We start from the raw sequence: 14,708 nt of genomic DNA, 5'->3' as shown, positions 1-14,708 counted from the left end.
CTTGCGCTGCTGAGGATGGTGCTCCAGAGAGCCTGGCACTGCTGAGGATGGTGCTCCAGAGAGCCTGGCACTGCTGAGGATGGTGCTCCAGAGAGCCTCGCCCTGCTGAGGATGGGGCTCCAGAGTGCCTCGCGCTGCTGAGGATGGGGCTCCAGAGAGCCTCGCCCTGCTGAGGATGGTGCTCCAGAGAGCCTCGCACTGCTGAGGATGGTGCTCCAGAGAGCCTTGCACTGCTGAGGATGGTGCTCCAGAGAGCCTCGCGCTGCTGAGGATGGGGCTCCAGAGAGCCTCGCCGTGCTGAGGATGGTGCTCCAGAGAGCCTCGTGCTGCTGAGGATGGGGCTCCAGAGAGCCTCGCCCTGCTGAGGATGGTGCTCCAGAGAGCCTCGCCCTGCTGAGGATGGTGCTCCCGAGAGCCTCGCCCTGCTGAGGATGGGGCTCCAGAGAGCCTCACGCTGCTGAGGATGGTGCTCCAGAGAGCCTCCCCCTGCTGAGGGTGGTGCTCCAGAGAGCCTCCCCCTGCTGAGGGTGGTGTGGCCCCCGCGCCGGAGGCTGCTGAGGGTGGTGCGGCCCCCACACATGCTTGGGCTCCAGAGAGCCTCGCCCTGCAGAGGATGGTGCTCCCGAGAGCCTCGCCCTGCTGAGGATGGTGCTCCAGAGAGCCTCGCGCTGCAGATGCTGGGGCTCCAGAGAGCCTCTGCCTGCTGAGGATGGGGCTTCAGAGAGCCTCGCCCTGCTGAGGATGCTGCTCCAGAGAGCCTCGCCCTGCTGAGGATGGTGCTCCAGAGAGCCTCGCGCTGCTGAGGATGGTGCTCCAGAGAGCCTTGCCCTGCTGAGGATGGTGCTCCAGAGAGCCTCGCCCTGCTGAGGATGGTGCTCCAGAGAGCCTTGCACTGCTGAGGATGGTGCTCCAGAGAGCCTCGCTCTGCTGTGGATGGTGCTCCAGAGAGCCTCGCCCTGCTGAGGATGGTGCTCCAGAGAGCCTCGCGCTGCTGAGGATGGTGCTCCAGAGAGCCTCGTGCTGCTGAGGATGATGCTGTAAAATACCGTCTACTTGGGAAGAATCAATAATCGTCCCTATTTACAAGAAAGGTGACCGGGGCGACCCCAAAAATTACCGACCAATATCATTACTGGACTCATCTGTAAAAATTATGAGTCAGGTCCTATTAGTAAGATTAGAGGAATGGGCAGAAACTAATGAGATCTTAACTAACTGCCAGTTTGGATTCAGAAAAGGGCGTGGTACCATTGAGCAGTGTCTGAATCTAGAGCTCCTGGTAGGGAAATATACACAGGCCAAAAAAGGGTCGCTTTATTTATGTTTTGCTGATTTAAGCAGCGCTTTTGATTTGGTAGACCATGCTATATTGTGAACCACACTGTTAGGAATGGGGGCTCCTGAAGGTATAATATATTTCCTGGCCCGCATGTACGAAAAGCTACGCACCAGTGTCCGTTATGGACCCAACGGGGAGTGTACGACCAAGTTCAGGATTGGGAGGGGAATTAGACAGGGGTGTGTTTTAGCACCCCTGCTTTTTACCCTCTTCATAAATGAGGTAGACTCTGTCCTGCAGACAGTCGCGGCGGATGCCCCTAGAGTTAACAATTTAAACATCCCTGTGTTACTCTATGCGGATGACGCCGTGTTACTGTCCAGGACTCCTTTGGGTCTTCAACGTCTGATGGACTGCTTTGTGCAGTTCATCAAAAATAGGAAACTGGTGATTAATAAATCAAAAACATACGTGATGGAGTGTGGGCCTGGACGAGCTAAAATGAAAGGCAAATCCCATTATTTTATTGATGGTGAACCGGTCCAAACAGTTGAAAATTTCTGTTATTTGGGAATTACTTTTTCAAAAAACGGTAGCTGGGATACTGAACACAAAGTTGTTAAAACAAAGATGATTAGGAGTGCTAATGGGGTCTTTGTTTCTGCCAAGAAGCTGGGGAATAAACGAATTAAAGACATGCTAAAAATGTATCAAGCTAGATGTCTTTCTGCAGCTCTTTATGGGGCTGGTGTATGGGGTGTGTCACCAGCGGGGAGCCTTCAGGTGGAGGAGAACAATTTCCTGAAAAGGCTCCTATGTTTACCTTAGTCTATCTCCAACACCTTGGTTCATAAGGAAACAGGGATTCAAACCCTAAGCGATATGATCATGTTAAGACCCCTATTATTGTGGCGCTCTATCTGGCTGAGCGATGGCACCTCACTGAACAGAGCTATTATTGAGGATTGCCTTTCCTTAGACCAGTATCTAAAGATCCCTTGGATCAAATACATTATGGAATGCTCCCAAAAGGTTTTTGGGCTTAATGTGATCAATGATCCATACAGTATCTTGGATATCTCCAAATTAAATATGAAAATAACTTTCTTGAATTACTGCAACGAAAGGCAACTTTTGAAGGATTCTAAGCTATCCACGTGTTTACTGTATAATAGCATGAGTGATTTTACTGGATTTCATCCGTACTTGTCACAGGTAACCAGAGTTTCGCATCAGTTTGTACTAACCAGAATGAGGATGGGGATAGTACATTATCTTGTTGCGTGTCCTAATATTAAAATGCGCCCTAATGGTCCCTGTGCATGTGATAATAAAACGGAACAGAGCACGAAGCACTTTCTCCTATCATGCAAACTGTATAGTGAACTACGGAAACTCCTCCTAAAGCCAATGTTGAAAAGATTTGGACGCATATTATCAAGCCTGTGCGATAAAAATATCGCCGCTTTTTCGGCCGAAAACGGCCGATAAAGCGGCGATAATGGGCTTGATAATATGCTCTATGGAATTCCAATCGAAGCCCATGTTAGATGTGAAGACATCTAACATGGGCTTCGATTGGAATTCCATAGAGCATATTATCAAGCCCATTATCGCTGCTTTATCTGCCGTTTTCGGCCAATAAAGCGGTGATATTTTTATCGCACAGGCTTGATAATATGCCCCTTGGAGTGAGAACAATTACGGATTCAATGAAACTGCTTTTTAATCTACATCACCCGGACATTTGCTTTTTTACTGCTACATTTTTGCTTAAATCAATTAGCGCCAGGAAAAGTATGTGTTTTTAATCGTTTTAAATATTTATTCCATCCCCCACTGGATAATATATGTATTATGTGTTCTCTTTTAACGAAATGTTTGTATCTGCAACTGTATGTGCTTTTATGGACATGTTTTTTAATGTTCCGAATAAAGCTTTATGATATGATATGATATGAATGGGAAGGCATTTTCAGTTTGCAATTCGCAATTAGCGAATCGCAAATTGAGAATGCAATTTCAAGGGTGCAGGGGTGTCCAAAGGACACCCTGTTTCACCCCTGAAATCAATCTGTGCACATATGTTGTGCACACACATGCCCTTAGGCAACATGAAACATGAAACTTGGAAAAATGCACAAATTCGCAAATCGCAAATTACCATGAGGTTCAACCTCATGTTAATTTGCTCCTCCTAATTGCGAAATCGCTATTTTTTAAACTTTCATGCATTGCATTTAAGGAATCGCAAAATGCGCTTCCTTAAATGCAGTCGCATTCTGAGAATTTGCAAATATTTGCGAATTCTCAAATTGCGAGGGCCTTCACCCGTCATGCATCCCAAAAGCTAATTTTGCGATCGCAAACGCACGATTTTTGCGATTCGCACTATTTGCGATCACAAAAAGCTTTGATGGTACCATGTGCCTGATGGTCCTTTACAGAGGCAATAGCTTAAACTCTTGCAAATGCGAACCCTATGGCATTGCAGTGTATGTCGTGGTATGGTCCATTCGTGTAAAGGAATACCACTACCAGGTATTTAACGGCATGGTCCTAATGCCAAAAATGTATAGAGTGCATACAAAAAAAGCATTGGCATAGCCAATAGGTCTCGCATTTGGGCCCTTATAAGTGTTTATCCATGCAACAGTTGATGTGGTTGCACCAAAGGTATTATGCTGCATAACTAAACATTTATAAGGTCCCAAAACCGAGACCTATTTGCTATGCCAATGCTTGTTGAGGTATGTGGGGAAAATTGCATGTCTTGGCATGATAGAATTTAGGGAAATGTAATAACCAAACATGACTGAATAGTTTTAAGGCTGAGAGCTTTTATGCTAAATGAATAGAGATCAGGCTAGGAGAGTAGGTTTGTGCAATAAAAATGGCAACAGGAAATTTTAAGTTTTGCTTTAGTTTTTAAAAAGACTGTTGAGGTTTTCACAATAATTATCATTATTCTGATACACATAATTAGTAGACAATGAAGCATAATAAACATTGTATATTGTAAAATACCAATTATTGTGTGTACGTTGTGTCCAGGGTTCAGGGCGGGCTCCAAGGATACACCCACTGTAGATGAGAGGGTTTCTGACGGGGTTCTCAGACTCCTGACGCTGCCATTTGAGAGAGGACTGGGAGACACCTGTTGTTCTTCTTTTCTCAAAAGATAGGGTGTATTTAAAGCCCCGCCATGCCACCCAACCCAAGAAGACAAATCATCTTACAATCAATTCATATCCAATAAGCATAGCGGAGTTAAATTTACCTGTTACACAAAATATAGGGAGTAGGGGGAGCTTTGTGCATCTATCTTGAGGCCCTACCCTTTGTCTATAATGTATTTACAACTATATGTATATGTTAACTTGGAGATTGAATCATGTTTTGATTGTTGCGGGCTATGCATTACAATGTGAATTATTCAATTTGAACATAGAGGTTATGTAAATTTAATGATGTATCTGTTTTTGGAATGTGTTTAGTAAAATGTGTTTATTCTTACTTTTTTCTTTACAGATACGTAATGTTTTAATGGGAATGAATATAATATTTTCCTGAAGAAGGTGTTGGCTATTTATTAATTTGCCCACCAAAACGCATCGATGCTCAAGCAAGAGATAATTACTCTAAGTCTGTGGAGACAATAATTCTGACGCAGAATTGGAATATTGATCAGAATTGATCTCTGGATGACTTTTGTATTTTCCTTTGTGCAATAGGAACTATTTTTCCTTAGTGTTGTTCCCATTCTATCTTATCTTATTTTATTCTGTTTAGTTTTGTGCCTATGTGTTTTATACTGTTTTTAACAATATTGTACCTATGATAGGCTTGGATCATGTGCTCCCAATAAGCCTTAAATGTTTTTAATATCTGTTTGAATAAACTGTATACATTATTAATATCATTTTTACATTTCCACTTTGTTCATCACATTGTGTGAATTAAGGTTCTTTGCTTAGAGTTTGCTGTGCATTGAATATATGTGATTTAAATTGCCGAAAGGGTATTTCATTTTTTGACATTTGTCTTTACGGTACCCTACCCCTTTGGCTGTTGGGTCCCTCTCTTTTATTAGAGATACACAAAATTACATTCATCCCATGAAGAGTGCACCGAAAAAACAAGAAAGAAAGAAGCCCTATAAAATAACCCCCCTACCACCTATTGCCCTATCCTGGAGAAGAAAAGAAAAATCTCTCCTATCCCTCAACCATTGCAGAGATCCAGCCGAGAAAGGAGTTCACACCGTAGCCCTTTTTGCCTAGCGCCCTTGCCTTTTCGTGCATAAACTGACATCTCGTTGTGATACATGGTCATAAGGCGGGCAAGCCATGTGTTACATCCTTCCTTCACTTCTTTTTCCTTCCTTCCCCATCCTTACTCATTTGTTACATCATCTGGTTCCTCGCCAGCCCTGGCATGTGCTATGTTTACTTTCCATTCACATTCCAGATTCTGCATGGTTTGTTTTATACTGGAATCTTGGGGAATATTAGCAAGAACCTCGTTAAAATTATCGCAGTTTTAGCAGCGGGAAACTGCTGCTAAAACGGCGATAATAGGCTTGCTAATATGCATTATAGAATTCCAATCTAACCTGGGCTTCTGTTAGAATTCTATAATGCATAATAGCAAGCCCATTATCGCCGTTTCAGCTGCAGTTTCCTGCTGCTAAAACGGCGATCATTTTAACAAGGTCCTTGCTAATATGCCCCCTTGTCTGTTGCCGAGTTGCATCTGGAGCTGTTTATGGATGGACTTACATTGCTGTGCTGAGAATAAACCTACTTCAAAATGTATTGAATATTGGACTCTTTCGTAACACCATTGTTGACTCGATTGATGGAAAGATCTAGCCAAGCCGTCGCCAGGCACAGTCTTAAAACCGTCATTGCAATTAACACAAATGCCTGTGCATGACTTGGGACTGCTTGACTAACCCCAAGTAGTACAAGTTGCAGGTTTAGTTCTATATCTAGACCCAGTCTTCCCTCCAGTAACTCAGTGATGTCCCCTATCAGTTCCCCAAGGCAGGACAGCTTGCAAACATGGGTCCCAAATCTACGCAGTATAAGTGACATCGAGGACACTGCACATTTTTAGTCCTGCCATATTTCGCTATTTTCCCCGGGGTGTAGTATAACATATAACTGGTTTTAAAGTGCTAAACTTGCAAATTTATTGAGGTTAAAATTGACTACGCGAGGTTCCGAGACTCAGAGAGGACATCTTTTCCTGCCTGGACCGTCTCCTGCCATCACTTTTCCTTCTTATCTATACCGTCTGGCATTAACAGGTTCAACAGCTGATAAAACATCCAATAGGGTTTTTCATTATCAGGGCCCTTTCGACCAGCTCAGTCCTGATAAACCCTTCGGGACCTCCTGCTTTTTTTCGCAAGAAATTCAGAATCTGAATATGTTTAAAGAGTTCATTATGCCCTAGATTAAAAGCGAGCCGTAGGGTCTCGCATGTGATTGTTTCCCCCCTCCTGAAATAAAACCCCCTAGCTTGTTTGGGCTACCCACTTCCCATCGATTCATGTGAGAGTCCCAGAACATTTCCGGAAGATTAGGGTTCTTGTGTAACGGGGTATAAACATGAAGCCGTCCAATAACCTACTTTCTACCAGACCACTGCCCAAATTTGAAAAGATCAGCGGAGTGTCTCGAATCTGACTCTTTTATAGTACCCATACTCAAGTTGCGGCCTGTGACCCCCCATACCTCATCCCCAACCAGGAGCTCATACAGAGTTGGACAGTTCCATTGACCTCCCCTTTTATCCCAAACAAACAAGCCATCCATTGCAAGGCAGTGGCCCAGTAGTAAAGTGCAATATGAGATACCGCTAGCCCCCCACGCTATCTCGGAGAGTCAAATATTTGAGCCCCCTTCTCGACCAAGCACAAAAATCTAGAGACAAACCATCTTCAGCACATTAGTTCTTCCTATCAAAGACAAACGTAGGTTATTTATTCTTCCAAAATCCACTCTAGTTTTCAAATTATTGGATCCAGATTTGTCTCCACAATTTTGTCTACTTTTGGGTACTGTATTTATCCCCAAGTCGATAGCCCTTTCCGCCACCAGCCTATCCTCCAACTCCACCTCTCCATTCTTTATAATTTGAGTTTTGTCCTGGTTTAACAGGAAACCTGAACATTTGCCGTCCTCTATTTCTCTTAGTGCCATCCCCGGAGCTGGAGTAACTAGCACTAAGTCATCAGCGTAAGCCAAGATTTTTGTTTTCCAATCTTGAGCTCTACCAGGCAGTATTAATTTGTTATTTTCTATCCTCCTTATCAAAGGATCGATATACAGGGCAAACAGCAGGGGTGGCCCAGGACATCCCTGTCTTGTACCCCATTGTATCATTATCAATTCCGACTGCCCCCCCATCAGAGGGATACTTGATATGGACTGCTGATAGAGTGCCTTTAGGGCCAAGGCCAGTCTTTTTAATCAAGGTCTAGAGATAGGACCAGGAGAGCCTATTGAATGCTTTGTCTGCATCCAAGAGTATTAAAGCCATGGGGTCTCCCCTAACTGCGGTTGCGTCAGAAAGTGTAATAACCCACCCAATGTAGTCTGTATGTTCCTCATCCTGGAATGAAACCATGCTGCCAAGGGGAGACAATTTTACTAATTATTCCAGAGAGCCTTGTCGACAAAATTATAGAATCGCTATTCATTAGAGTAATCGTCAGATAAGAGCCTAATTCTAACGGGGACTTCCCTTTTTTAGGGAATACTATGATGATAGCTAAGGCCAAGGGCCCGGGTTGTTCCTCCCCTTCTTGCAGAAAAAGTTCCTACAAGTACTTTTTGAGGCTGGAGGATAAGATCTTATAAAACTCTCCGGGTATAATATTCCCATTAGGACCAAGTTTAAATACGATGTCATATCCTCAAGCCCCATTCCCACATCATTAGAGTATAACCACTGCTAGAATCCCTGGAAGGCAGCCCTTATTCCAACTCGGTCAGACACCGATCCTACCAGGGGATCCCGAATTTCCGTTGATTGAGACTGAACTGTTTGCTGCCTAGTCTGAGCTGCAGAAAAAAAAAACATCCTCTCACTGTATTGGTAGAATTGAGGTTTCTGTGCCACAAATGTATCTGCAGCTTACTGTGTCGAAATACTCACTATTGCTGCTTTTGTAGCGATCACCTTTATTTGTGCCATCAGAATATCTGTGCCCCATGCTACCGCATCTACTAACTTAGTCTCTGCAAGTGACAGCTTTTTGTACAAATCCCCCAGGCATAGCTTCCCTTTTTTTTAATGGGCTCAGCTATACCCCCTGAACCCCTGCCTTGAAAGAGTCCCAAATGATCCCAACGGGAGCGCTGCCCAGATTTTCGAACGGGACTCCACTCCTGCATTCTCCTGAGATATTCCTCATCCAACAAAGAGCCTGTTGAAAAGACGCGGAACGTAGTTGACCGGACTATCTGATAAAGGAATTTCCAGAACCAGCGGATTATGAGCCAACAGCCCATTGGATATTTCTCAATGTAACTACGCTGTAGCAGTTCTTGGGCGATAAGAAAGTAATCCAACCTCGCATGCACTTGATGTGGAGCTGAAAAATATGTAAAGCCAGGATCAAAGAGACATTTCTCCCTTTAAACTCCCTCAAAGCATGAGCTAACCTTATGTCCAATTGTGGAAAATTATATTTTGCCTTGTCATGTGTCCCTACGTGTTCCACATCCTATGTTATATGTGCATGATTAATATGCATGTATCCCCCTATGTCCGAATAAAGACGCACCTATGGTTGTGTCCAACGTTAGTATGTCAGTTATCCAGCCCCCCTGAAAGCAACATGAATTATGCCTATGTTGCCATCTGTATATTGTGCATGTTAAAGTTATTGAGTTGCACCCGTTTCTAGGCCTCATGAAGGCCCGGACACCAGATTCAAGCTCCAAGTCTCCTGAATCCTGCTCCGAGCAAAGCAGCCCCCACCTGCATTCCTGACCCTTCGCTTACTTCCTGCAGCGCAGTGCCCGGCTCGGCCTGGCTCAGTCTGCCTGCCTGCCAAGAATATGTTATGCTTCCAGTTATCAGTCCAGCTCCTCGTCTTCACATTCCTTAGCTAGCGAACCGTATAAACATCTTCAGTCATAGTCTAGTCTTTATGTCTCCATGCAAGAGAATTACTGAATTAATATCCATAGAAGATTCATAGCACACGCATTACACGAAGAATATATGCATGCACCAGTCTTAGTGTCGAGTAACTTTTGCCCTGATAGCCTTTAGATTCTATCACCATGTTCTCCAAACACCAGATATCAGATATGCCATAGGCATATGTCGTCCTGAAACCCAGACTTTAGTCTCCTCTTCTAGTGTAGAAGTCAGAGCCCCCAGCTCCCCCAGGTACCACGTCATAGCCCGTTTACGCGCACCATTAGGTTAAAGGTTCCAGCTCCCTAGGTAGCCCCCTCCATATGTCCGCCCATTTCATGACACTTTTGTGACGTTCTCATCACATGTCTCTGTACACGCCTTCTTTTCACGCCCCTTTACTCTTATCTTTCGCGACTGCTACTAGCCACGCCTACTGTATTGAATGTAATTGTAATGCTTTTATATATATATATGTACTGTTATTTATTATACGTCAGTCTGTCCCGTTCCCCGGCAGCTGCCATCCAGTCCATCCATTGCAGGCTATCCCGTTCCTGTCCCTTCCTTTATGCCTGATTAAAGCCTGAAGACTCAAGATACCTCGAATCCTGTCTCTTATTTATTGAGCTATCTGTTTTATAGAGTATCCTGAAAAATAGTACCGGTAATTAATTATTTATTTACCACACAATAATGATCTAATAACCTTGGGTTTACGACCTGTGTACAGTTTAATCCCCGTGTCCAACAGATCCAAGTTCAGATTAATATTGAAATCCCCACACTTAAGCGGAAGTGGCCTTAAGACCAGCTCAAAGTTTAGCCACTCAAATACTATTGGGTCATCAGGGACTGACCCGTATTCTGAACAAAGCGTAATCCCCGCTCTGGGCACTCCGTAATAGCCCATCGGCTTTACTTATGCTCCCGAATGTGACGGAAAGTACCCCCACCTTCCAAGCGAAAATTGCCACCGTGTGTGTGTGCCCCTGTGAAGCGCAGCATACCACCTGATATCCCAATGAGTCCAGACCCTTTTTCCTCGACCACTCGATGCACATCTTCTGCAAGCGAATAAGGTCTGCTTGGAGATATTGTATATCTGTGGCCACCCTACGTTTCTTGATCGGGTCATTTAAACCACATATGTAAATTGTTGCAGTCCACAGATTACTCATCCTTAGTGTGTAGAAAAGAAACCAGTATTCCACCTGGTATACTTTAACCTGCCTTACCACATCTACTTTGTACGTAAATTTCCCTGTCTACTTGTGTATCCCACCCCCCAACCCTGCCCCCAACCCACCCTACAGCCCCCACCCCCAACCGCCCCACCACAATCAAGCAAGTAGGTCAAACATGACCCTAGTAATGCCACCCACTGCCACTCCTCCCCGAGGTGCCCCCGAGCTCCTGCCCACATGTAAAATACATAAGAGAGAAAGTAAAGCATAGAAAGATTTCGTTTAAGGAGTACAGAGTCGAAGAAGAAAAGCCCCATCTCAGTGTCCTTGGGCTGCTGGAGATTCTCAAATTCCTTGAGCTTCCACATCACATGCATCATTGGTGATTCCTGTGCCTCCTTGTGGTTTTGCAGTTTTTCAATTTCTGCCTCTACCACTCCAGCCCGTCCACGAGGGTTACTCTTTCCTCAATTTTCGAGCAAGCCTTACTAATTTTCCGAATTGACACCAGCAGGTTCTTTGTGGCCTGATGGGCCCTACGATTCTCCAGCCATGCTTCCCCTTGCATTTGTTTTAGTGTAGAATAAATGAACGTGATAGAGGGAATATCAGCAGAGCCTGAGATATTGCCGAGCCCGGCATAGAGTGTGCCCTTTGTCCTCCATCATCATTGTAGACCTGCCTTCTGGCAAAGTAACCCCACTTCAACTTACGGGCAGTGCTAGTGTCAGTGGCTTGACCGGTTCTGCTTGCCCTGGTTTTCTTTCTCCATTTCTGGGTAGAAGGTTTACCATGACTACCCCCGGGACTGCCCACTGAGGCCCCAGTTCCAGACTACTCTTCAGTTCAACTAACACTTGACACTAACAACTCAGACTCATCCGTTAAAGAGGAAATGATTCCCCAATCTCTGGGGACCCCAGTTCCTTCCTGATATTGGCTTCCAGCAGACAGGTCCCAGGGAATATAGGTAGAGCACAAAGTTCAAGGTTTACAGCTACAGCTTGGAAAGACTGAGTTCTCCCCTTCTTCCAGCGATCTCAAGCCCAGAGTACTTCTCTTGTACCCTTCTCCCACCGGATTGCTCTGCACACGCATACCTGTACCAGCTCCAGCTGGCTTACCTTCTCCAGGTTTCAACATTGTTTCATTGTACTCTGCCGCAGAGAGAGCGCTGATTTGCTCCCCACCCGCCAATCAAGCTTTTCTGAGAGCCGTGGGAGTGCTCTCTGCTTTCGAGTCACCAGTGTGCGGCCTTGGCACCGTGGCAGCTGACGAGAAGACCTCCACTATTGTGGGCTGCTTAGACCCACCCAGGTTAGTGCCTGCTTTCCGTGCCCGTTGCCTCTTTTCAGTCTCGTTCTTGAGTCCCTTCAGGGCTGGAGCAGCAGCGTCCTCTGCTTGCGGGGCTGGACAGAAGACCGTCCCATAGCAGTAGCATGCTTCCCTGCGTTGCTGGGTTCCAGAGGCATTTTTTTGTAGAAGACGCTGCCGGAGCCTCCTGCACAAAGCACGGACCACGGATCCAACCCGATGGAATGCCGCTGCCACAGCAATTTGTGGCCCTTGGAGCGAGAGGCCAATCCGAAACCAGAAACGAGCAAAACCAGAAAGGTATGTCTCTCCCACCATATCACCCCCTCTTCTTGTCCTAACTGACGGGTCAGTTCTTTCACCATCTTTCAGCGTTGAGGGCTAGCGTCTCAGGGAGCAGCTAGTGCGGGGGTCAAGCAGACACCATCTTGCTCATTCAATGGGGTGTTACAGATAGATTAAGGCTTAGGAAGTCTAAATGGGTGTGCCCCCAAAAATTAGAAGGGATCACAACATGACCATATCTTGTTCATTTACCATACAATTTTTGTCCATTGTTGCATCTCTTTTGCTGGCCTTAACTCTCTCTGTATTTCCCTGGATGATACAAAACACCAGCAAAGCCTCCTTCATGGTCACTAATTTATGTCTACCAGCTGCCGTCCTTGTCCCTCGCTGCCGGTCCTCCCCTGACCTCCCCCTGCCCCTTTTTGTTTGAGCCCCCTTCCTTGGCCCCTGATCCCATTCTCCTGTTGTTTTCCCAGCTTGACCTCTCCATGCGTCCCTTCTCCAAAACTCAAAGCTCTTCCATTAATATCCTGCACAGTTCCTCCTCCCTTTTATGTCTCTTTTGACCATCATAGTCTTCCTCATCCTCTTCAATCCCCTCAATCACCTTCTCCTTCATGCCCAATCATCTCCCTGCTTTTGCCTCACACAGCGAGCGCGGCTGAACCTGCCTTTCCGAAGGCGCTCCCAGCCCAACGTTCACCATCCGCGTGCCCCTTCAATCCTCCTCTTCCCTCCAGTGACCCTGGCTCTTCCCCTCCTTCCTCTTCTCTCCTCTTGTGATCCCATCTTTACCCTTCAATCCTCCTCTTCCCTCCGGTGACCCTGGCTCTTCCCCTCCTTCCTCTTCTCTCCTCTTGTGATCCCATCTTTACCCTTCAATCCTCCTCTTCCCTCCAGTGACCCTGGCTCTTCCCCTCCTTCCTCTTCTCTCCTCTTGTGATCCCATCTTTACCCTTCAATCCTCCTCTTCCCTCCGGTGACCCTGGCTCTTCCCCTCCTTCCTCTTCTCTCCTCTTGTGATCCCATCTTTACCCTTCAATCCTCCTCTTCCCTCCAGTGACCCTGGCTCTTCCCCTCCTTCCTCTTCTCTCCTCTTCTGATCCCATCTTTACCCTTCAATCCTCCTCTTCCCTCCGGTGACCCTGGCTCTTCCCCTCCTTCCTCTTCTCTCCTCTTGTGATCCCATCTTTACCCTTCAATCCTCTTCTTCCCTCCAGTGACCCTGGCTCTTCCCCTCCTTCCTCTTCTCTCCTCTTCTGATCCCATCTTTCCCTTCAATCCTCCTCTTCCCTCCAGTGACCCTGGCTCTTCCCCTCCTTCCTCTTCTCTCCTCTTTTGATCCCATCTTTTCCCTTCAATCCTCCTCTTCCCTCCGGTGACCCTGGCTCTTCCCCTCCTTCCTCTTCTCTCCTCTTTTGATCCCATCTTTGTGCCCTTTCAATCCTCCTCTTCCCTCCAGTGACCCTGGCTCTTCCCCTCCGTCCTCTTCTCTCCTCTTCTGATCCCATCGTTTCCCTTCAATCCTCCTCTTCCCTCCAGTGACCCGGGCTCTTCCCCTCCGTCCTCTTCTCTCCTCTTTTGATCCCATATTTGTGCCCCTTCAATCCTCGTCTTCCCTCCAGTGACCCTGGCTCTTCCCCTCCTTCCTCTTCTCTCCTCTTTTGATCCCATCTTTTCCCTTCAATCCTCCTCTTCCCTCCAGTGACCCTGGCTCTTCCCCTCCTTCCTCTTCTCTCCTCTTTTGATCCCATCTTTTCCCTTCATTCCTCCTCTTCCCTCCAGTGACCCTGGCTCTTCCCCTCCTTCCTCTTCTCTCCTCTTTCGATCCCATCTTTTCCCTTCAATCCCCCTCTTCCCTCCACTGACCCTGGCTCTTCCCTCCTTCCTCTTCTCTCCTCTTTTGATCCCATCTGTTCCCTTCAATCCTCCTCTTCCCTCCAGTGACCCTGGCTCTTCCCCTCCTTCCTCTTCTCTCCTCTTTTGATCCTGTCTTTTCCCTTCAATCCTCCTCTTCCCTCCAGTGACCCTGGCTCTTCCCCTCCTTCCTCTTCTCTCCTCTTCTGATCCCATCTTTACCCTTCAATCCTCCTCTTCCCTCCAGTGACCCTGGCTCTTCCCCTCCTTCCTCTTCTCTCCTCTTTTGATCCCATCTTTGTGCCCCTTCAATCCTCCTCTTCCCTCCAGTGACCCTGGCTCTTCCCCTCCTTCCTCTTCTCTCCTCTTTTGATCCCATCTTTTCCCTTCAATCCTCCTCTTCCCTCCAGTGACCCTGGCTCTTCCCTCCTTCCTCTTCTCTCCTCTTTTGATCCCATCTGTTCCCTTCAATCCTCCTCTTCCCTCCAGTGACCCTGGCTCTTCCCCTCCTTCCTCTTCTCTCCTCTTTTGATCCCATCTGTTCCCTTCAATCCTCCTCTTCCCTCCAGTGACCCTGGCTCTTCCCCTCCTTCCTCTTCTCTCCTCTTTTGATCCCATCT

General features: G+C 46.5%; 1 protein-coding gene across 1 annotated transcript in view; it reads left to right on the top strand.

Annotated features, from left to right (window-relative positions):
* LOC144772175 (NACHT, LRR and PYD domains-containing protein 12-like) overlaps positions 1-5,144 on the top strand; it is a 518,526-nt gene extending 513,382 nt beyond the window's left edge. Inside the window, exon 7 of the mRNA XM_078656313.1 lies at positions 4,811-5,144. The gene's annotated coding sequence lies outside the window, so the exon portion shown is untranslated. The remainder of the gene's footprint in view (positions 1-4,810) is intronic.
* Positions 5,145-14,708: the final 9,564 nt, after the last annotated feature.

The sequence above is a fragment of the Lissotriton helveticus genome, chromosome 8 (genome assembly GCF_964261635.1).
Source record: "Lissotriton helveticus chromosome 8, aLisHel1.1, whole genome shotgun sequence".
Classification (NCBI taxonomy): Eukaryota; Metazoa; Chordata; class Amphibia; order Caudata; family Salamandridae; genus Lissotriton; species Lissotriton helveticus.
This window is presented reverse-complemented; position numbering and strand designations above follow the sequence as displayed.